The 24,444-nt window shown below is 44.2% G+C and overlaps 1 pseudogene across 1 annotated transcript; it reads right to left on the reverse strand.

Moving 5' to 3' along the window:
• Positions 1-4,084: 4,084 nt before the first annotated feature.
• Positions 4,085-14,232, reverse strand: LOC311518841 (glutathione S-transferase A4-like; annotated as a pseudogene). The gene is made up of 4 exons: positions 14,143-14,232; positions 13,063-13,114; positions 10,145-10,314; positions 4,085-4,318 (listed from the first exon to the last, which is right to left on the reverse strand). The product of its transcript is annotated as a glutathione S-transferase A4-like (transcript).
• Positions 14,233-24,444: the final 10,212 nt, after the last annotated feature.

Below are 24,444 nucleotides of genomic sequence, written 5' to 3' on the forward strand. Positions count from 1 at the left end.
AACTATTGCAGAAGTTGAATAGTGCCAATAGGAGAATGGGGAGAAATCTTTTTACCTGTAAAATGAGCTCACTTGACACAAAATATGGAATGTGATAGCATTTTACAGTGCGTAACTGTACTTCACCTGGCTCAAGCGTTGATAAACACACATGAAATCCCTCTGAAGATTCATTTGCCATGTCATAAACATACAGCTAAGGGTATCCTAAAATCCCTCCTTTACCTGCAAAGGTTTAAGAAGCTTTGGTTGACACCTGACCAAAAGGACCAATAAGGAGAGAAGATAATTTCAAATCTGTGGGGGAAGGTTTTCGTTTTGGGCTTTTGTTCTCTCCAGAGACAAAGAGAGAGACCAAGCAAGTAATCCAGCTCCTACTGAATGATACATCTAAAATTACAGAAATAGTAAGTAATAGCAAGGAAATACGTTAGAGTATCTTTTGTTTTAGCTTGCAAATTTTCCCTATGCTTAGAAGGAGGTTTATCCCTGTTTTTTGTAACTTTTAAGTTTTGCCTAGAGGGGAATCCTCTGTGTTTTGAATCTGATTACCCTATAAAATTACCTTCCATCCTGATTTTACAGAGGTGCTTCTTTTACTTTTTTTCTTTATAATAAAGTTCTGTTTTTTAAAGAATCTGATTGGTTTTAGTATCCTAAAAACCCAGAGATTTGGTCTGTGCTCACCTGTACCAATTGGTGAGGATATTATTCTTAAGCCTCCCCAGGAAAGGGGATGAAAGGGCTTGAGGGGAATATTTTGGGGAAGAGGAACTCAAAGTGGTTCTTTTCCTTGAATCTTTATCTAACTCACTTGGTGGTGGCAGCGAATGCCGTACAAGGACAAGAAGGGATTTGTGCCTTGGGGAAGTTTTAACCTAAGCTGGTAGAAATAAGCTTAGGGGGTCTTTCATGCGGGTCCCCACATCTGTACCTCAGAGTGGTGAGGGACCATGACAAAGCCAAACATGGCTTGGGGTAAGAGATACATGCCAATTTTTTCTCCTGCCCCCCCGTATGCCTTGTCCGTCTACAATAGCAGGAGCATTAGATTAGGAATTTTATTAACCCACGTGGAATGGATAAGTTTTAGGAGATGTGTATAGTTTGTATTTTGAAACTAGGAAAGAAAGTTATATCAGGTTATTAAAATTATAGGAATTTCTAAACTCTGATGTCCACTTCACTTAAAACATGTTTCAACAATTAATCAACAAATTAAAAAAAGAAAAGCAATACTACGCACATACAAATGAAATTATTTTATCAGGTTAGAAAAGGTCTTCCATATTATTGCTGAGTGAATATTTATGGAACAAGTTAGATACAAGACGGCTACACTCAATGATAGAACCTCCTAAGATGTTTAATAATGCAGGGGCAGAAGGAGATAAAAGTTTGATACAAATGCAGGATGTGGACATTTTAGAGCTGATATGTTTGTGTCTCACAAACTTGACTCACTTGAGAGATCTAGAATCATAGAATATCCGGGTTGGAAGGGACCTCAGGAGGTCATCTAGTCCAACCCCCTGCTCAAAGCAGGACCAATCCCCAATTAAATCATCCCAGCCAGGGCTTTGTCAAGCCTGACCTTAAAAACTTCTAAGGAAGGAGATTCTACCACCTCCCTAGGTAATGCATTCCAGTGTTTCACCACCCTCCTAGTGAAAAAGTTTTTCCTAATATCCAACCTAAACCTCCCCCACTGCAACTTGAGACCATTACTCCTTGTCCGGTCATCTTCTACTACTGAGAATAGTCTAGAACCATCCTCTCTGGAACCACCTCTCAGGTAGTTGAAAGCAGCTATCAAATCCCCCCTCATTCTTCTCTTCTGCAGACTAAACAATCCCAGTTCCCTCAGCCTCTCCTCATAAGTCATGTGTTCCAGACCCCGAATCATTTTTGTTGCCCTTCGCTGGACTCTCTCCAATTTATCCACATCCTTCTTGTAGTGTGGGGCCCAAAACTGGACACAGTACTCCAGATGAGGCCTCACCAATGTCGAATAGAGGGGGACGATCACGTCCCTCGATCTACTCGCTATGCCCCTACTTATACATCCCAAAATGCCATTGGCCTTCTTGGCAACAAGGGCACACTGCTGACTCATATCCAGCTTCTCGTCCACTGTCACCCCTAGGTCCTTTTCCGCAGAACTGCTGCCTAGCCATTCAGTCCCTAATCTGTAGCGGTGCATCGGGTTCTTCCATCCTAAGTGCAGGACCCCGCACTTATTCTTATTGAACCTCATCAGATTTCTTTTGGCCCAATCCTCCAATTTGTCTAGCTCCCTCTGTATCCTATCCCTGCCCTCCAGCTTATCTACCACTCCTCCTAGTTTAGTATCATCCGCAAATTTGCTGAGAGTGCAATCCACACCATCCTCCAGATCATTTATGAAGATATTGAACAAAACCGGCCCCAGGACCGACCCCTGGGGCACTCCACTTGACACCGGCTGCCAGCTAGACATGGAGCCATTGATCACTACCCATTGAGCCCGACAATCTAGCCAACTTTCTACCCACCTTATAGTGCATTCATCCAGCCCATACTTCTTTAACTTGCTGACAAGAATACTGTGGGAGACCGTGTCAAAAGCTTTGCTAAAGTCAAGATACAATACATCCACTGCTTTCCGTTCATCCACAGAACCAGTAATCTCATCATAGAAGGCGATTAGATTAGTCAGGCATGACCTTCCCTTGGTGAATCCATGCTGACTGTTCCTGATCACTTTCCTCTCATGTAAGTGCTTCACGATTGATTCTTTGAGGACCTGCTCCATGATTTTTCCGGGGACTGAAGTGAGGCTCACTGGCCTGTAGTTCCCAGGAACCTCCTTCTTCCCTTTTTTAAAGATTGGCACTACATTAGCCTTTTTCCAGTCATCTGGGACTTCCCCCGTTCGCCACGAGTTTTCAAAGATAATGGCCAATGGCTCTGCAATCACAGCCGCCAGTTCCTTTAGCACTCTAGGATGCAACTCGTCCGGCCCCATGGACTTGTGCACGTCCAGCTTTTCTAAATAGTCCCTAACCATCTCTTTCTCCACGGAGGGCTGGCCATCTACTCCGATGCTGTGATGCCCAGCGCAGCAGTCTGGGAGCTGACCTTGTTAGTGAAGACAGAAGCAAAAAAAGCATTGAGTACATTAGCTTTTTCCACATCCTCTGTCAGTAGGTTGCCTCCCTCATTCAGTAAAGGGCCCACACTTTCCTTGGCTTTCTTCTTGTTGCCAACATACCTAAAGAAACCCTTCTTGTTACTCTTGACATCTCTTGCTAGCTGCAGCTCCAGGTGCAATTTGGCCCTCCTGATTTCATTCCTACATGCCCGAGCAATATTTTTACTCTTCCCTGGTCATATGTCCAACCTTCCACTTGTTGTAAGCTTCTTTTTTATGTTTAAGATCCGCTAGGATTTCACCATTAAGCCAAGCTGGTCGCCTGCCATATTTACTATTCTTTTGACACATCGGGATGGTTTGTCCCTGTAACCTCAACAGGGATTCCTTGAAATACAGCCAGCTCTCCTGGACTCCTTTCCCCTTCATGTTAGTCCGCCAGGGGATCCTACCCATCTGTTCTCTGAGGGAGTCGAAGTCTGCTTTCCTGAAGTCCAGGGTCCATATCCTGCTGCTTACCTTTCTTCCCTGTGTCATGATCTAGTAACATCCTCCTGGCTTTTAAAAAAAATTACTCATTTTCCAGGGGTCATTTCCCACCATCAAAAAGCTAAATGCAAGCAAAACAGAACCCTTCATCCCACTGAAATCTTCTCTGGATTTTAGAGTAAACCCTTGGAGTTGGCAGAAAATGCTTATACTAGTGAAAAGTGATTATGCTGGAGGGTTCACCTTCCCTCAGAAAATCAAAATTTTCTAGCTAGACAATATGTGTATTAATTTTATTAACTCAGAACAGCAAGAGAAATTTAATAAAAATACATCTTACTAAATGCAGACAAGTAGCATAGTAATTAATATTTGTACATCGTGTTTTCTATTTGTTATCCACCTCTCTAGCATCACATATTTTTCAGTTAGCTCTTCCATTCAAGTGTGATATACCTTTATCTGTAGCTTACCAGCACATGTACATTCTAAGCAGTTTAAGTGTGAGTATATGCTAGAACTGAGCTCCTCAGTGCTATTTTAACCAGCCACATTAATTTGCTTACACATTAAAAGTTCATTCGGAGGACTTTCTTCAGTCTCCATATATTTATCATTAGGGACAGGTTTCCTCTGGCTGCCAGGCTCCAGAAATTTCTTAACACTGGGGATGTTGCTTATTCTTGCTTTAAAAGCCTAAAAACAGGAAACATCACAAGAATATTTAAAGGCCAGAACGTGAGAGGAAAAAAATTACATCAATTTGTGTAAAAGCAGAGGACCTGACTGAAGAAGGCAGTGTTTGGTTGCCATTTAACCATAAGAATGCCAGAGTAGACAAGGTGGGTGAGGTAGTATCTTTTACTGGACCAACCTCTGTTGGTGAGAGACAAGCTTTCGAGTCACACTGAGTTCTTCTTCAGGCCTGGAAAAGGTATGTAGTTCTCAACAGCTAGTTCAGGATTCCCAACACATTGATGTGTGTCTCTTATGTTTGTCACCTTGTGTGGCTCTATAGCTCACCAACTGAGAAACCTAGAAACCCCTCTAGGAAGGCTTTTCACAAAAGCCACCTGTGATATTCCCCTCTGGTGTTATCTGGACTGGTGACCTCCTAGGTCACCATAATCCTTGACTCTGGGAGCCAGCCTTACCCTGCTCTGCTGTGAGAACCCCCACTCATCAGCTGTTCATGCACAGCTTCTGGCATGTAAGCTGCTCCTTGGACTGTGCAACCGAATGACACTAGTCAATATCTCCAGTCCCAGACACAACCCTAGGAAACTCCGTCTTGCAGTGTCCAGTTATACCCGCTGGACGCTGCAAGCTTATGAGTTTCATCAGTTTAACAAAGAAATTGATATGTACCAGGCTTGTTATCCCAAGAGGAGTCTCTGATACACTTCAAACCAAACGCACTGCTTCAGGTAGAATAAACAAACTACAAAGATAAATTTTAAGTGATTATAAGTCAAAGCATAATAAGTCAGATTTGGTCAAATGAAATAAAAGCAAAACACATTCTAAGCTGCTCTTAACGCTTTCAGTGCCTTACAAACTTAGATGCTTCTCACCCTTCAGCCTGGCTCTCCCCTTTGATCATCACTTCAGTCGCTTGGTGTTGTGCCTGTAGATGTAGGTGGAAGAGAGAGAGAGCGTGAGCGCATGGCAAATGTCTCTCTCTTTTATCATGCCCTTTCTTCCCTCTTGGTTTTGCACCCCCCCAACCCTTCAGAGTCAGGTGAGCATTACCTCATTGCTGTTCCAAACTGACCAAAGGAAGGGGGCTGACTCACTGGAGAGTCTGACAGATTCTTTTGTTGCTGCCTAGGCCAATGTCCTTTGTTCCTGTAGGGCTGGGCTGGGTTTGTCCCATACATGCCCTGATGAGGTGTGAACTGCCTCTTAGGTTTTGGAGTGTTTTTGCCTGGGCTTATTTTTAAGCCATGAGGATACATTTTCAGCCTCATAACTACATACATGAAATTATAACATTACTGTAACAACCATGCTCAGTGCATCGTGAGCCTTCCAAAGACACCCAACATGACAAACTTTGCATTGGATACCATGCAATCATTTTATAAAGAAGAACATGGGGGTATACTATCATCTAGTCTGCACAACGCAGGCCACAGAATTTCACCCACCACTCCTGCAAAAAACCTCACACCTATATCTGTGCTATTGAAGTCCTCAAATCGTAGTTTAAAGACTTCAAGGAGCAGAGAATCCTCCAGCAAGTGACCCGTGCCCCATGCTACAGAAGAAGGTGAAAAACCTCCAGGGCCTCTTTCAATCTGCCCTGGAGGAAAATTCCTTCCCGACCCCAAATATGGTGATCAGCTAAACCCTGAGCATATGGGCAAGATTCATCAGCCAGATACTATAGAAAATTCTTTCCTGGGTAACTCGGATCCCACCCCGTCTAATATCCCATCACAGGCCATTGGGCCTATTTACCATGAATATTTAATTACCAAAACCATGTTATCCCATCATACCATCTCCTCCATAAACTTATCGAGTTTAATCTTAAAGCCAGATAGATCTTTTGCCCCCACTGCTTCCTTTGGAAGGTTATTCCAAAACTTCACTCCTCTGATGGTTAGAAACCTTCATCTAATTTCTAGTCTAAATTTCCTGGTGGCCAGTTTATATCCATTTGTTCTTGTGTCCACATTGGTACTGAACTTAAATAATTCCTCTCCCTCTCCGGTATTTATCCCTCTGATATATTTATAGAGAGCAATCATATCTCCCCTCAATCTTCTTTTAGTTAGGCTAAACAAGCCAAGCTCCTTGAATCTCCTTTCATAAGACAAGTTTTCCATTCCTTGGATCATCCTAGTAGCCCTTCTCTGTACCTGTTCCAGTTTGAATTCATCCTTCTTAAACATGGGAGACCAGAACTGCACACAGTATTCCAGACGAGGTCTCACCAGTGCCTTTTATAACAGTACTAAAACCTCCTTATCCATACTGGAAATACCTCTCCTGATGCATCCCAAGACCGCATTAGCTTTTTTCATGGCCATATCACATTGGCAGCTCATAGTCATCCTACGACCAACCAATACTCCAAGGTCCTTTTCCTCCTCCGTTACTTCTAATTGATGCGTCCCTAGTTTATAACTAAAATTCTTGTTATTAATCCCTAAATGCATGACCTTACACTTCTCACTATTAAATTTCATCCTATTACTATTACTCCAGTTTACAAGGTCATCCAGACCCTCCTGTAAGATTCTCTAAATTGGCAATACTGCCCAGCTTTGTATCATTTGCAAACTTTATTAGCACACTGTTAGCCGACAGCCAAGGATGTTTGGTGAGGTGCCAGCTATGCCTGTTTATACCATCCGTGACTTTAACCGCTAGGACGCACTGTCCCTTCGCGGCGGGCAGCCCGGGCTAGGCTGACTGATGCCCCAAGGTCCTAACCACCCGTGACTTTAACTGCTAGAGCTCAGAGCTCCTTCGCAGCGGGCAGTCAATACTGACTGACAGGTGCCCCAATGGCAGCACTAAGAGCCTCTCCACACCCGTGACTTTAACTGCTAGAGCTCAGAGCTCCTTCGCAGCGGGCAGCCAGGATTGACTGAAAGGTGTCCCAAGAGTTTGCCCCGTGGAGGCGGCACAACTCAACGCTAGGCTCTTAGTACGCTCACCTAATGGCCAGGCTTTAGAGCCAAAACGGCTGAGGTTCTTTAATTGTGTTGGCTGCTTTACAGTAAACCAGAGAAAACAAGTCAGGCTTATGCACAAATGGTTACCAAAATTTATTAAGCTAGATTCTAATCATGTGGTTACAAAATTGCTAGTGCCTTCTTATTTAAATGTAGAGATGTTACACACACAAACAAGTTACAAAACTGAAGCCACAATCCCAAAGAAAGAAAACAAAGTATAGAGCTCTATTTCAAAATATGTGTACACTAAAGATAGGAGATCAGGTGTGGGTGCTTCTTACCCTCCTTGCATCTCTCGATTCCAGCGGTGCCAAGCCAAGATCGGTCACTCAATTCCGCGGAAAGACGAATAAGGGACAAGGCGTAGGGACCCTCTTAGCTGCAGAAGCCTTGGGAGGCTGTCACTTATCTGACCAGCAGATAGATAGTGAAAAGCACTCAAAAATCATGGTGCTGTAGGTCCCCTACTTATACCTCTGTACTCCTTTATTCTCTTTCTCCTTTCTTATGCCAAATTGAGGCTGGTCTGTCGGGGTGACCCCAGCTTTCGCAAGAGTAGTTTACACTTGCAAGGGAGAGAAACAATAAGTTTCGACTACTGGACATTTCTTTTATCAGGGTAAATATTTTCCCACCTAGGATGTTGGTGTGTGTGCATCACGCTATTTAGTAGGGGCTAAGAGCCATGTCTGTCACAGGGCCTCTGCCTGCTGTGAGCTTAATCGTTGTATCTGTTCCCAGAGGCACATTGTAGCAGCACACCTGTGCTTTTCACAGCTTCAAAGGCTGTGCTGGAATATATGTTAAGTGCCCTGTTCCGGCTTCCTCCTGTGTTTCCAGCAATGCTGGTCTGAGGGGAGGGGGGGGAGGGGGCTGGCTGTCTGGCTACACACACTCCCACTTTTTGTGCCAAGGTCAGTAATAAAAAGATTAAATAAGATTGGTCCCAAAACCGATCCTTGAGGAACTCCACTGGTAACCTCCCTCCAGCCTGACAGTTCACCTTTCAGTAGGACCCGTTGTAGTCTCCCCTTTAACCAATTCCTTATCCACCTTTCAATTTTCCTATTGATCCCCATCTTATCCAATTTAACTAATAATTCCCCATGTGGCACAGTATCAAATGCCTTACTAAAATCTAGGTAAATTAGATCCACTGCATTTCCTTTGTCTAAAAAATCTTACTTTCTCAAAGAAGGAGATCAGGTTGGTTTGGCACGATCTACCTTTTGTAAAACCATGTTGTATTTTGTCCCATTTACCATTGACTTCAATGTCCTTAACTACCTTCTCCTTCAAAATTTTTTCCAAGACCTTGCATACTACAGATGTCAAACTAACAGGCCTGTAGTTACCCGGATCACTTTTTTTCCCTTTCTTAAAAATAGGAACTATGTTAGCAATTCTCCAATCGTATGGTACAACCCCTGAGTTTACAGATTCATTAAAAATTCTTGCTAATAGGCTTGCAATTTCATGTGCCAATTCCTTTAATATTCTTGGATTAAGATTATCTGGGCCCCCCGATTTAGTCCCATTAAGCTGTTTGAGTTTTGCTTCTACCTCAAATATGGTAATGTCTACCTCCATAGCCTCATTCCCATTTGTCATGCTACCATTATCCCTAAGATCCTCTTTAGTCTTATTAAAGACTGAGGCAAAGTATTTGTTTAGCTATTGGGCCATGCCTAGATTATCCTTGACCTCCACTCCATCCTCAGTGTTTAGCGGTCTTCTTTTTTTCTTATTTATATGACTATAGAACCTTTTACTATTGGTTTTAATTCCCTTTGCAAGGTCCAACTCTACTTGACTTTTAGCCTGTCTCACTTTATCCCTACATGTTCTGACCTCAATAAGGTAGCTTTCCTTGCTGATCCCTCCCTTCTTCCACTCCCTGTATGCTTTCTGCTTTTTCTTAATCACCTCTCTGAGATGCTTGCTCATCCAGCTTGGTCTACAACTCCTGCCTATTAATTTTTTTCCCCTTTCTTGGGATGCAGGCTTCCGATAGCTTCTGCAGCTTTGATTTAAAATAATCCCAGGCCTCCTCTACCTTTAGATCTATAAATTCTTCAGTCCAATCCACTTCCCTAACTAATTTCCTTAATTTTTGAAGGTCAGCCCTTTTGAAAACAAAAACCCTAGTTGCAGATTTTTTTTTGTTAATCCTTCCGTTCAGTTTGAACTGAATTAGCTCATGATCACTTGAGCCAAGACTATACCCTACAATCATTTCTTCTATGAGGTCCTCACTACTCACCAAAACCAAATCTAAAATGGCTTCCCCTCTAGTCGGTTCAGCAACTACTTGCTGAAGACAGACAGGCACGCAAAGCCTGAATACCCACAGTTCCAAGACCCCAGAGAAACAGGTCACAATTAGACTGGTAGACACACAGGATGTAATTAGACTGGATGTAATTTCAAATTAACCCAAACATCGACCAGCAGAGATTAAACACCCTTCCCCACAGCTACTGAAGGAATACTTGAAAATGTACTCTTTATAATGCTGCTATGTAATGTGATCCTACCTGAAGGCAACATCACACTATGCAAAGTCTGATTTTTGCAGCAACAGGAATACCATTTTTCTTTGTAAGAGACTTGGATTTTAACCCCATCACCTGCCAACTTCTGTGGTGGCTGCCTAGCCAGACTGATTAAAATCAGAGCAGAGCAACTTACTGGCTCAGATCTGTTAGATATAAATCACTAGAATACAACGAATTAGTGGGCCAGAATCTGATCTCAGTTACACCAGTGTAACTCCACTGAGGCACCGACATCTGTTTGCTAGATAAGCTCTAGTTAATCAGTTGGTTACTACAGAAGACTGAGTAAGAATAGTGTTGTTACAGTACATTGCTCTCTACTTCAGGTCCTTTCCATAGAGTTTGTATTTTGCTGCTATATAGCTGAGAATTGCTCTGGTCTGCACCATCTGCATCCCATCAATTTCCACCAAGGGCACTTGTTGAAAGAGCAGAAATCCATCTTTGGAAAGGAAAAAGGAAACAGTCCCATACTCCCACCCCAATCTTTTATATTGCCCTGGAAATGGGGTCCAATAACACTCTGATTTGTTTCCAGTTACTTTCAGAAGAACTGCTACTTTGGTAATGAAATTGATGTGAACTGTCAATGGGAGTCAGTAACAAAATTGTACCAGTGGAGTCAAAACAAAATCATTAATTGCAGGAAGGACCCCAGCTATTTTCATAGATGAAGGAAATAAAGTTACTTTGGTTCAGCAAACCTGGTTTTAAAAATAATAAGTTCCCCCTCAGCATGCCAAGCCTTGATTGTACACATCAGCATTTAGATTGGCACTGCAATACCGAGGAGAATAGCTACTTTAAAAGCATCAACAAGACTGAAGTATTTAATGCATTAGTGACACCCCAAATGCCAACATTTAAAGTGACCTACATAATGTATTTTTTCCAGCAGAGTGGGAGCAAAGGAGAGGCAGTTAATACTTTTCTACACAGGGGCCTTCGAACAACCCAGGGATTGTTTAGATAATATGCATGTGTCTTGTATTATGCTTTATCACATTAGGATTAAATACCAGTAAAATGACCAAAATAGATAAACTGCTCAAAATTCTGACTTAGCTTTTGTATTAAACACAAGATTCCCAGGAAATAAGATTGTGACGTTGCACGCCATAATGCTTTATAGACACATGCTTATGAGTGTAAATATGACATAACTGGAATATGTTTTATGCTAGATATGCCATGTAACATATCTATAAAAAGGTTATGATCTAATGGATATATTCATCCTATTTGTATGCATGTACATACAGGGTCAAAAGGACAACATGATGGATAGATTTGTTTGAACCAGCATGTAACAGGGGAGAAGCAGCACCCTAATGGGTAAAGGGGCTGCACCTCAATATGACAGGAGGGATGAATAATCTGTTCTGCACCTATATAAGAATAGGTCTGGAAGGGCACATCGTCGTCCAGCCTAGGGGGCAGTGGAGTGTCCCGCCACTGACTGAGCTGTGTCTATTGCCAGGGGACACATATTCGTGGTATGTCTGGTAGAGTATATAGGAAACTATTATTGTGCTTCGTTTGACAATAAACCTGGCCAGGTGCCTTCGTACCTTACTAGAATCTGTGGTCTTTGGGAGTTCTCTCGGGGTCTGCTGTGTCAGCTATCTGCACAGAGCTGGGGCAGCACACAGAGGGAACATGCATGAAGCCGACTGTTATCATCGAACAAGAGCAGAGCACCACACCTGTAGCTACTAACAAGAACATAGACTTGCGTATTGTATTTTATTTTGTTTGGTAATTTATTTTGTTCCATCTGTTATTACTTGGAACCACTTAAATCCTACTTTTTGTATTTAATAAAAATAACTTTTTACTTATTAATTAACCAGAGTAAGTATTAATACAGGGGGGAGGGGTAGACAGCTGTGCATCTCTCTCGATCAGTATTATAGAGGGCAAACAATTTTTGAGTTTACCCTATATAAGCTTTATACAGGGTAAAACGGATTTATTTGGGGTTTGGACCCCATTGGGAGTTGGGTATCTGAGTGCTGGAGACAGGAGCACTTCTTAAGCAGTTTTCAGTTAAGCCTGCAGCTTGTGGGGGACATGGTTCAGACTTGGATCTGTGTTTGCAGCAGGCAAGCGTGTCTGGCTCAAACACTGCAAGGTACTGAAGTCCCAAGCTGGCAGGGAAAACAGGCTCAGAGGTTTTGACTCAGGTGGCAGTCACAAGGGAGTTTCTGTGATGCGATCCGTCACAAAGATGTTTCCCTGAAGCACAGAAACTTAAAACTTTCTAGCACATGCAACGTAGGTTTGGCTGGCACAGTGTATGCTTCTATAAGCTTTTGCAGGGAGTTAAACTCAGACAAATTATATAAAAGTGTTTGCGGGAAGGGAACAAATCTCAAAATACTAGTTTACTCTATAGCACTGCTTTTCTTATTAATAGGAAAGTCTCATCAATTCTGACATTCAGTTCTAGAGAGAGTTAGGAAAATATCCAAGAGACTCCTATCATCATGGTATTAAGGGATCCAAATAGCTATCATCAGTTCTGGTATGAGGAGAACTGCATGGTTTGTGAGCCAAACAAACAAAACTCACTATGTCCAGTTTCAACACTAAGTACATACTAAAAATAACAGAGCCTGATTTGCCACATGGTAGCATTTCACACAGGTTTGAATGACTATACAAGGTGGAAGAGTGGAAAATCAGGCCAATTAGACAGGTTTCAGAGTAGCAGCCGTGTTAGTCTGTATTCGCAAAAAGAAAAGGAGTACTTGTGGCATGTTAGAGACTAACCGGTTTATTTGAGCATAAGCTTTCGTGAGCTACAGCTTACTTCATCGGATGCAATTAGAGTGACAATTCTGGATTCACCGCTTGTGTGATTTTTTTGCTGACAGAAAGGATTAATGTCCATTACAAAGGCACTGGCTGACGTGAAGAGGGACAGAACAATCACGCTCTGGGGAATTTGTTTCTGCCAGGTTAGCCTTTAGAGCTCAGATAGGTCTATTAATCCTCAGTAAGTCACTGTGACTGAAGAGCATGCTTGTCTGTTCAGGGCAACGTTCCCATCTACAGATGTCAGTACTCCATTTCACCTTGCTAGTATGCAATTGATTGATCCCAAACTACCAAATCTTCCCTTAGCCTTCCTTCTCATAAATTAAGAAAAACTTGGTCAAATATTTCAGATTTCATCCAGACTCACCTTGTAAGAGCTTCTCATATTGTTTCCTTTTTTCCAAAAATTCTTTTTCAAACTGAAAAAAGAAAAAAGCGCCACTCAGGATATGAACAGAGTTTTTTCAGAGCTCTAGAACCAAGAAGTCAGTTAAATGTGACTTCAGGATGGTTACTATAAGGGAGGGAGAGCAGAGAGGCAAATGTTATGGAAGTGCTCATTCAAGCTCTCTCTTAAGAAGTTGGGAGAGGACTAGGTTGGATATTAAGAAAAACTATTTCACTAGGAGGATGGTGAAGCACTGGATTACCCTGGGAAATGGTGGACTCTCCATCCTTAAGAGGTTTTTAAAGGCCCAGCTTGACAAAGCCCTGGCTGGGATGATTTAGCTGGGGTTGGTCCTGCTTTGAGCAGGGGGTTGGACTAGATGACCTCCTGAGGTCTCTTCCAACTCTAATCTTCTATGAAGTTAGAAATCTGACATCACCCTAGAAAGGACTATGGCTAATGTCGGTTTCCTTCCATTTCACTTGCCTGTCTTTCCCCCTCTGCTCAGAACATCTGCATAGCTTCCAGCAGATCCTGATCAGTTTGCTCAATATTCCCTGCTCAGCCTCATACATACCAAAGAAGACGAAATGCTTTTGGGATACAGTTAATTCTCTGCCAGAGAACTAATTAGTCAGCTGAAACTACAAACCTTGAGTAGGAGTCACACTGGTAAAAACTGAACACCATGAAAGTGGAAAGACCAGCCCAAAAGATAAAGAAGAAGATAAAGCAGACAGATGGCAATCCTGCCTGCCCCAGATTGTGCATGTTACCACCATAACTGATGAGCTGGATATTAAACATTTCACTGACAACTAATGTAGCAAATATTCAGAATCAAACTTATTCTTTAACATAATTTAAAGTGGCTTTGCCAGAACGTGGTCACACCCCTCTATCTACCCAGACTAACGTAGCATCTAGTGCAGGTACGAAGAACTTCTGTTTTGTTCATACACAATTAATTCCACTTTATTTTTTGTTTACCCCACACAGCTTTAAGTTTGAGCTTTGAGGCAGGTATATACACAGGTGGTTCAAGATACCAAAACAAACCTCAACCCCAGCAGCTGCTAGCAACCAGCGAATCAATTCCATTTTGCCTCTCCCATTAAAGTAGTAAAGTTTGGGTTTTCCAGCCATGACTTCAAATCTTCAGTCACCTGACAAATACATGGAAATGAAGAGTTACTACAAGGATCACCTGTAAGTTATTTTTTAGAGTAATAGTTTCCAGGATGCCTGTCTGAGAGGATGAAATGTTTTCTCTAGAACTAATTCAGCATCTCTTCAAGTACTTTTTTCTAAGTTGAGCAGTTTTTATCAATGTATAGCATTTAATTGAGGATTTTTTTTTCTTCACTCCAAGAACTTAAGAAAAAGCCAGGTATGAGCAGTATAGGTACTGACTTCCTAGAGCTGGAAGCTGCAGCAATGGCTCTAATATGTAACCGTCTTAGGACTTTATACTCCTGCCAATCACTGCAGTCTGAGTGCTAGCCACATAAAAATTAATTGCAATAGCAAAGTCCCTAGCAGATTTCATGGAGTCTCTGGCACATCTCCCTTTTGGAGAAAAGGAACCAAAACCAACAACTTTACTTGGTATAGGGGTTTTGCAGCAAAAGTCATGGGGAGCAGGGGAGGAAGAAGAAGGTCAATGCTGAATGTCATTCTTATAGTGGTCTATTCTCAGTGCACAGTGTGTACTATAACTAATATACAGGGTCCCCTCCACAAATGATATATAAACATTATAGTCATCCTACATCAAATACCTCTGCAGTGAATTTCGTAGCATGGGTTTCTCCACCCCAAACAATCTTTGTTGCCGGCCAAGGGGAGTGTGGAGCCGGTGCCTGGGGCGGAGCAGCACATGGAGTCCCGTGGCCCCTCACCTACAAGCTGGACCCACTGCTGGCCGCTTCTGGGGCACAGTGCGGTGTCGGAAAAGGTAGCCTTAGCTGGGCAGCACTGCCAATGAGACTTTTAAAGTCCTGGTTGGCGGTGCTGACCAGAGCAAGGTGACCCAGTGCTTTACATGCCACAACCCAGAAGTGGATCGCAACCCATGGTTTGAAAAACACTGTTCTAGGCTACGTATGCACCCTCATGACAAGCACATACTCAGCATCTCCAGATATGCCCTAACCATGGCTCCCCCTCTTGCTGGAAAATGTGAACTACATACTAAAAAGATGACCATTAAAAACAAGAAAGAATAAAGGTGCCTCACCCCAGGGACACAGGAGCGTCTCAGGGTACAGCCTGAATGGGGGCTCTCCAGGCCCCTAATTAGTGGGAAACAAATGAAGAAATAAATGAGCACTAATCAAACTCTAAAAAAATCAGTTGGGAAAATAGGTTAAATGCTCTAGATGTTTCTAAGCTAATACCACGAAAAATCATATCTGAATCAAAGAGGAGGCAAGATGGTAATCTGAAATATGGGATTCCGTTAGTTATGTACCAGAACTGCATGGTAGCGGACGATGAATACTATATACCATTAAAAAAATGAAAGCCTGGGAATCCATTTTCTAATGCTCTAGAACAGGGGTGGGCAAACTTTTTGACCTGAGGGCCACATCTGGGAATAGAAATTGTACAGCAGGTCTGAATGCTCATAAAATTGGGGTTGGGCTGCGGGGGGGGGGGCGGACTCTGCGGTGGGGCCAGAAATGAGGAGTTCAGGGTGCAGGAGGGGGCTCCGGGCTGGGGCTCCAGCTGGTGGACTCTGAGTTGGGGCTGGAGATGAGGAGTTTGGGGTGTAGGAGGGTGCTCTGGGCTGGGATCAAAGAGTTTGGGGGGTGGAAGGCGGATCAGGGCTGGGGCAGGAGGTTGGGGTGCTGGTGGAGGCTCAAGCTCTGGGTGGTGCTTACCTCAAGTGGCTCCTGGAAACAGCAGCATGTCCCTTCTCCAGCTCCTAGGCAGAGGCGCAGCCAGGCAGCTCTGCACACTGCCCTGTCTGCAGGCACCACCCCTGCAGCTCCCACTGGCTGCGGTTCCCGGCCAATGGGAGCTGCGGGAGTGGTGCTTGGGGTGGGGGCAGCGTGCAGAGTGGAGTTCCCTGGCTGCCCCTACGCGTAGAAGCCGAAGGGGGTCCATGCCACTGCTTCTGGGAGCTGCATGGAGCAGCCCCCGACCCTGCTCCCCGGCTGGAGCACCAGAGCGGGACAAGCCCCAGACCCCACTCCCCAGCGAGAGCTCAAGGGCCGGATGTGGCCCGCCAGCCGTAGTTTGCCCACCCCTGCTCTAGAACATCCCTTTCTAGCCCTGGTGATTCAAGATTTGCTGGAACTTTAAATGATTTCTTGGATCAGCAGTCTGTCAAACTGGTTAAGACTTAATATAGAAGGAGATTTCTGACTTGTGTAAGTTTGGGTCCATGAATAGGGTCTCATTTCTTTCGCTGAATAGCTCTTATAGCAGCATGTAACCATTCAAACTTTTTAAATTGCTGAGCTAGACTGTGCTGCCAGGAGAATGACTCTTTTTTTTAAATTATGTGCTGAATAGACTAGTGTTTGGATCTCAGTAGGAGCTGAATTTCATTCTGCAGCCGTAAGCCAAGAGAGCGTAGAGTTCCAGCTCCACCAGTAAGTCAGCTAAATAACTGCTCTCAGCAACAGAAGTTGGGCCAGCAAAGGATATCACCCATCTTGACTCTCTATTACCCTGGAACCAACATGGCTACATCAACAGTGCATATAACTGCATAATGGGAAGTCTCTGCTGGTGTGGCGAATGCTTCCATCTGTACAGAGATTTCTGAACCACAGGTGCAGTGATCTGGGAAAGTGTATGCTTGCATATGAATAATAGACTACAGTTTTCAATGTTGCAGTGTCCCTCATGAGTAGGGAAAAAAGAGGCCTTTGAACGGCATTGAAGATGTCTTGTGCAATACTACAGCTAATTGCTTGTTAGTTAATGGGCATAAAAACAAAAGACAAATGCCAGACTCCAGCTGGTTACTGATGTCCCAGGAATAAAAATGACTGAAGCTAGCCAGCTGCAGCAAACAGAGTTAGGGGTCTGCTCCTATTCTCTTAGTCAGTGAAAACAAACATTGCCCGATAATATTTGCAACCCTAATATTGCAGCTTTGTTTCAGTGCATGAGAACCAGAGATTATTCTACCGCCTAAGCTGAGCAAAATGCAAAAGTAAGAGTCTTCGCTATTTATGCTGTTTCAGTGTGTTTTAATGGCCTAAGGCAGTCATACTCAGACCTCAGTGGTTCAGGAGCCAAATGAGTGATCAGCAGCGTGAATTCATAGTTTCCTTTGCTATAGTACTATTCATATATGAACAGTATGACAGGGGAAATAATTAGTCACTATTCTCATAGCAACTAACTTAATTGGTTAATAAGAGAGTAAAGCAGCCTGGTTGGTTAATAATTAAATCAGTGTTTTAATATCATGCGCTGCAAAGAGCTGTAAGAGACGCATTAAATAGCCACTTGCAGCTTGTCAGCCACAGTCTGAGTATTGCTGGTTTATGGTGTGGGTTGTAATACAGGTAAAGACAGTTAAAAACAAACAAACAAGTTTTTAAAGTTGCTTAAGGGGTTACACAAATTTGTTTTTCCTAAAGTGAACTATGACACATGACCAAATGCGGAGTAATTAATAATCTTTATAAAAAAGGTTTTAACTTTCACATGCCCAGGCCTACAAGGCTGTGCAGTAGAGAACACAAACCTTTTCAAAGTGATGGATGCTAGCCCCTTAAAATACAAACAGCCTCACAGTTTGATCCAAGGCCCAATGAAGTCAGTGGAAAGAGTCACATTGACTTCAACAGATTTTGGATCAGGTGCCTAGCACTCATATAACAACAATGGGTACAAAATGGGCATCAAAGCACATCTGTTGTATAAAATTAAGTTATAGGCCTTATTTAGATTAGGGGGGGAAAGGTGCCTTTTTCCCAGCTGTTAACCTGATTGAAAGCTCTACTTACCACCAACACAGACACAGTATAACCCAGGGATTGGCAACCTTCAGCACACAGCCCATCAGGGTAATCCGCAGGTGGACCGTGAGACATTTCGCTTATATTGACCATCCTCAGGCATGGCCCTGGTTCACCGTTCCTGGTCAATGGGAACTGCAGAAAGCAGCGGTCAGCACACGCCCAGTATAACTATGAGCTTCTCTGAGGAAGCTCATAGTAAGAAGGTGATATGGAAGGGAGGGGTTCAGCTGTTGTGACCTGCACTGGATGTGCCATGTTTGTCTTTCTTCCACAGGACAGAAGCGACTTTGTGTGTACAAAGTGCAAGCTGGTCTCCATACTGGAAGAGAAGATCGAAGGTCTGGAGCACCAGATAACAATCCTGCGTTGCATACGAGAAACGGAGGATTTTCTGGACAAAAGTCAGGATATGCTTCTATGGGCACAAAACTCTAAAGATTTATAGCAGGTTGCACAGCGGAGCCAAGAGGCCAGTGAAGAAGCTTGGCAACATGTGACCTCCAGAAGAAGAAGGGGGAATGTCCGGGTTCCAGCAACGCGGACACCGGTAACTAACCGCTTTCATGTTCTCTCCACAGGTACCGTTGCGGAGAGTGGACCAGATGATATGTCTTGGGGGAGAAAGCAGAAGGAGACTCCGCTGGTTGGAAGGCATGAGATGCACTGTCCTGAGATGGGGGGTTCCACGACCACCACTCCCAAGAGAAGGAGGCGGGTGGTGGTGGTCGGGGACTCTCTACTCCGGGGGACTGAGTCATCTATCTGCTGCCCTGACCGGGAAAACTGAGAAGTGTGCTGCTTGCCGGGGGCTAAGATTCGCGATGTGACGGAGAGACTGCCAAGACTCATCAAGCCCTCGGATCGCTACCCCTTCCTGCTTCTCCACGTGGGCACCAATGATACTGCCAAGAATGACCTTGAGCGGATCACTGCAGACTACGTGGCTCTGGGAAGAAGGATAAAGGAGTTTGAGGCGCAAGTGGTGTTCTCGTCCATCCTCCCCGTGGAAGGGAAAGGCCTGGGTAGGGACCGTCGAATAGTGGAAGTCAACGAATGGCTACGCAGGTGGTGTCGGAGAGAAGGCTTTGGATTCTTTGACCATGGGATGGTGTTCCATGAAGGAGGAGTGCTGGGCAGAGACGGGCTCCACCTTACGAAGAGAGGGAAGAGCATCTTTGCGAGCAGGCTGGATAACCTAGTGAGGAGGGCTTTAAACTAGGTTCACGGGGGAAGGAGACCAAAGCCCTGAGGTAAGTGGGAAAGCGGGATACCGGGAGGAAGCACAGGCAGGAATTTCTGTGAGGGGAGGGCTCCTGCCTCATACTGAGAATGAGGGGCGATCAGCAGGTTATCTCAAGTGCTTATATACGAATGCACAAAGCCTTGGAAACAAGCAGGGAGAACTGGAGGTCCTGGTGATGTCAAGGAACTATGATGTGATTGGAATAGCAGAGACTTGGTGGGATAACTCACATGACTGGAGTACTGTCATGGATTGTTATAAACTGTTCAGGAAGGACAGGCAGGGCAGAAAAGGTGGGGGAGTAGCACTGTATGTAAGGGAGCAGTATGACTGCTCAGAGCTCCGGTACGAAACTGCAGAAAAACCTGAGTGTCTCTGGATTAAGTTTAGAAGAGTGAGCAACAGGAGTGATGTAGTGGTGGGAGTCTGCTATAGACCACCGGACCAGGGGATGAGGTGGATGAGGCTTTCTTCCGGCAGCTCGCGGAAGCTACTAGATCGCATGCCCTGGTTCTCATGGGTGACTTTAATTTTCCTGATATCTGCTGGGAGAGCAATACAGCGGTGCATAGACAATCCAGGAAGTTTTTGGAAAGAGTAGGGGACAATTTCCTGGTGCAAGTGCTAGAGGAGCCAACTAGGGGGGGAGCTTTTCTTGACCTGCTGCTCACAAACTGGGAAGAATTAGTAGGGGAAGCAAATGTGGATGGGAATCTGGGAGGCAGTGACCATGAGTTGGTTGAGTTCAGGATCCTGACACAGGGAAGAAAGGTAAGCAGCAGGATACGGACCCTGGACTTCAGGAAAGCAGACTTCGACTCCCTCAGGGAACGGATGGGTAGGATCCCCTGGGGGACTAACATGAAGGGGAAAAGAGTCCAGGAGAGCTGGCTGTATTTCAAGAAATCCCTGTTGAGGTTACAGGGACAAACCATCCCGATGTGTCGAAAGAATAGTAAATATGGCAGGCGACCAGCTTGGCTTAACGGTGAAATCCTAGCAGATCTTAAGCATAAAAAAGAAGCTTACAAGAAGTGGAACATTGGACATATGACCAGGGAAGAGTATAAAAATATTGCTCGGGCATGTAGGAATGAAATTAGGAGGGGCAAATCGCACCTGGAGCTGCAGCTAGCGAGAGATGTTAAGAGTAACAAGAAGGGTTTCTTCAGGTATGTTGGCAACAAGAAGAAAGCCAAGGAAAGTGTGGGCCCCTTAATGAATGAGGGAGGCAACCTAGTGACAGAGGATGTGGAAAAAGCTAATGTACTCAATGCTTTTTTTGCCTCTGTCTTCACGAACAAGGTCAGCTCCCAGACTGCTGCGCTGGGCATCACAACATGGGGAATAGATGACCAGCCCTCTGTGGAGAAAGAGGTGGTTAGGGACTATTTAGAAAAGCTGGACGTGCACAAGTCCATGGGGCCGGACGAGTTGCATCCGAGAGTGCTAAAGGAACTGGTGGCTGTGGTTGCAGAGCCATTGGCCATTATCTTTGAAAACTCGTGGCGAACGGGGGAAGTCCCAGATGACTGGAAAAAGGCTAATGTAGTGCCAATCTTTAAAAAAGGGAAGAAGGAGGATCCTGGGAACTATAGGCCAGTCAGCCTCACTTCAGTCCCTGGAAAAATCATGGAGCAGGTCCTCAAAGAATCAATCCTGAAGCACTTACATGAGAGGAAAGTGATCAGGAACAGTCAGCATGGATTCACCAAGGGAAGGTCATGCCTGACTAATCTAATCGCCTTCTATGATGAGATTACTGGTTCTGTGGATGAAGGGAAAGCAGTGGATGTATTGTATCTTGACTTTAGCAAAGCTTTTGACACGGTCTCCCACAGTATTCTTGTCAGCAAGTTAAGGAAGTATGGGCTGGATGAATGCACCATAAGGTGGGTAGAAAGTTGGCTAGATTGTCGGGCTCAACGGGTAGTGATCAATGGCTCCATGTCTAGTTGGCAGCCGGTGTCAAGTGGAGTGCCCCAGGGGTCGGTCCTGGGGCCGGTTTTGTTCAATATCTTCATAAATGATCTGGAGGATGGTGTGGATTGCACTCTCAGCAAATTTGCGGATCATACTAGACTGGGAGGAGTGGTAGATACGCTGGAGGGCAGGGACAGGATACAGAGGGAGCTAGACAAATTGGAGGATTGGGCCAAAAGAAATCTGATGAGGTTCAATAAGGATAAGTGCAGGGTCCTGCACTTAGGACGGAAGAACCCAATGCACAGCTACAGACTAGGGACCGAATGGGTAGGCAGCAGTTCTGCGGAAAAGGACCTAGGGGTGACAGTGGACGAGAAGCTGGATATGAGTCAGCAGTGTGCCCTTGTTGCCAAGAAGGCCAATGGCATTTTGGGATGTATAAGTAGGGGCATAGCAAGTAGATCGAGGGACGTGATCGTCCCCCTCTATTAGACATTGGTGAGGCCTCATCTGGAGTACTGTGTCCAGTTTTGGGCCCCACACTACAAGAAGGATGTGGATAAATTGGAGAGAGTCCAGCGAAGGGCAACAAAAATGATTAGGGGTCTGGAACACATGACTTATGAGGAGAGGCTGAGGGAACTGGGATTGTTTAGTCTGCGGAAGAGAAGAATGAGGGGGGATTTGATAGCTGCTTTCAACTACCTGAGAGGTAGTTCCAGAGAGGATGGTTCTAGACTATTCTCAGTGGTGGAAGAGGACAGGACAAGGAGTAATGGTCTCAAGTTGCAGTGGGGGAGGTTTAGGTTGGATATTAGGAAAAACTTTTTCACTAGGAGGGTGGTGAAACACTGGAATGCGTTGCCTAGGGAGGTGGTGGAATCTCCTTCCTTAGAAGTTTTTAAGGTCAGGCTTGACAAAGCCCTGGCTGGGATGATTTAATTGGGGATGGGTCCTGCTTTTGAGCAGGGGGTTGGACTAGATGACCTCCTGAGGTCCCTTCCAGCCCTGATATTTTATGATTCTATGATAACCTCTTAGCCTGAGTTTAGCAGGGTTTTGTATCTTCTTACGTTGATTGTAAGATGTGATGTCAGGACACTAACAGGGGTTAAGTGGGGTTTTCAACTGAGTTAGTCTAGCTGGTTTGAGTTAACTTGGTTGAAAAAAACCCAACCCCCACCCCCATAAACAAGGCCATAGATGGGGCAGCTCTTCCCTTTTCCTTCCCCCCCGGCCCACCCCCAGCCCTAACTGTTCAGTAGGAAGAGCAGCTAAATTGCAGAAGCGGAGAGGAACCTGAAGGGAAGGTAGAGGTGGGCAGGAAAGAGCCAGGTAAACAGTTCTGTACATCTCCCCTGTTGCCATCTATGGAGACCAGATAGCAAGTGTGAAAAATCAGGACTTTTTTTGGAGGGGGAGGAGGGTAATAATTGCATATATAAGACAAAGCCACTTTTTTTGGAGGGGGAGGAGGGTAATAATTGCATATATAAGACAAAGCCCCTAATATCAGGACATCTGGTCATGCTATTGCCATCACAGATTACAAGCAGCGAAAAAGAAAAAGAAGGTAGGTTAGGGGGAAGAGGCTTAGTTACTGCTTCTTGTATTCAAAAGCCCAAAATCAAAAGCATTTTGAGCTGTGCCCAACAAATGGCAGCACAACTAGGAGCCAGCAGAGCTAGAACTGCATGGGAGAATGGCCCACAGCAACAGCACAAAATAAAAGAGGCCTTCAGGTTAGAGATCAGCAGGGTTGGGGCAAGGATTTCTCATCTAGGATATCCAAAATACCTAATCAGTGTGATTTCTAAATGCCGTTCCCTGCTCAAGGGCACAAGAGTTCCAGACCACTGAAGCCACAGGGATTTGGGATTTTGTTTATGTGGGAGAAGGAACAAAGGCCATATGTGTTTGTGAGGGAGAGTGAACACCAGATGCTAGGACTACTCAGAGAAAGGGGTGGGGGAGAGAGATAGTGTACATATAAATGAATAAAGCTTAGATTCAACATTCTGTCCTCTGAGCCTGGAGTCACATAGCAATCTTGATTCTGCTTCTGCTCTTCCTAATGTCACTAGGAAGAAAGCACATAGGGAGTACCAAATATCAGACACTAACTCCAGAGAAGGGAGCCTTAAAATGCCTATCCTCTGACCTACAACAAAAGGAAACACTTCCAAGTAGCATTTCAGCATCATTCTTTGTAAGCTGGATACGCCTCTGACCTTCCACTCCTACCTGCCATTTTTCTGATTTTATTCTTTCCCTTTGTGATGCTATATGATTGACTATGGCTCTTTATATAACTGATATTACCTGTTGTATACAATTGTAACAAATCATGTACAAAGTATGTCGTAAGGTTATCAATGGAAAAGTTATGATTTGCTAAGTATGATTATCCTGTTTATATGCATGTATCATCTTTGTATCTAAAGTTATGAACATTGGCCATAGACTTGTATCTTATACATATGTTGTATTACTGGGTAACACCCACCAGATAAGATTTCCATCAAGGCCAGATAGCTGTATGTTAATTACCCATTAAGGGCACTTCGCTCTAACAATGGGCCACAGAGGAAACTCATCCCACCCAAAAAGAAAAGGAGGACTTGTGGCACCTTAGAGACTAACCAATTTATTAGAGCATAAGCTTTCGTGAGCTACAGCTCACTTCCTCAGATGCATATCGTGGAAACTGTTTCCACGATATGCATCTGAGGAAGTGAGCTGTAGCTCACGAAAGCTTATGCTCTAATAAATTGGTTAGTCTCTAAGGTGCCACAAGTCCTCCTTTTCTTTTTGCGAATACAGACTAACACGGCTGCTACTCTGAAACCTGTCATCCCACCCAGTAAGCTTTCCTGTGGATGCCTCAACAAGAATGGACAATGCAATGACTGCACCTGTGAATCAAAGCACATAAGGACATGTGATATGCTCATGTGACCCTGGACTCCATCTTGGGCCAGAAATTTTCCACAAACAAAGGCTGTGAGCTTTGAAACAGTAAATTTTCAGGCACACTGTGTAGGCCAAAAGAAACTGTCTCAAGTAAAAGTGTATTCCATTTTGCTAGCTTTAAATTAGTACAATAGACGTGGTGTATTGCCTTATCCCCTTTTAAAAGATTCTGTGAGCTTCTTATAAGCATAACAATGGCAAATGATATAAAAGACCACTGAGATACCTCCA

The sequence above is a fragment of the Lepidochelys olivacea genome (genome assembly GCF_965140295.1).
Source record: "Lepidochelys olivacea isolate rLepOli2 genome assembly, chromosome: 3".
NCBI lineage: Eukaryota > Metazoa > Chordata > Testudines > Cheloniidae > Lepidochelys > Lepidochelys olivacea.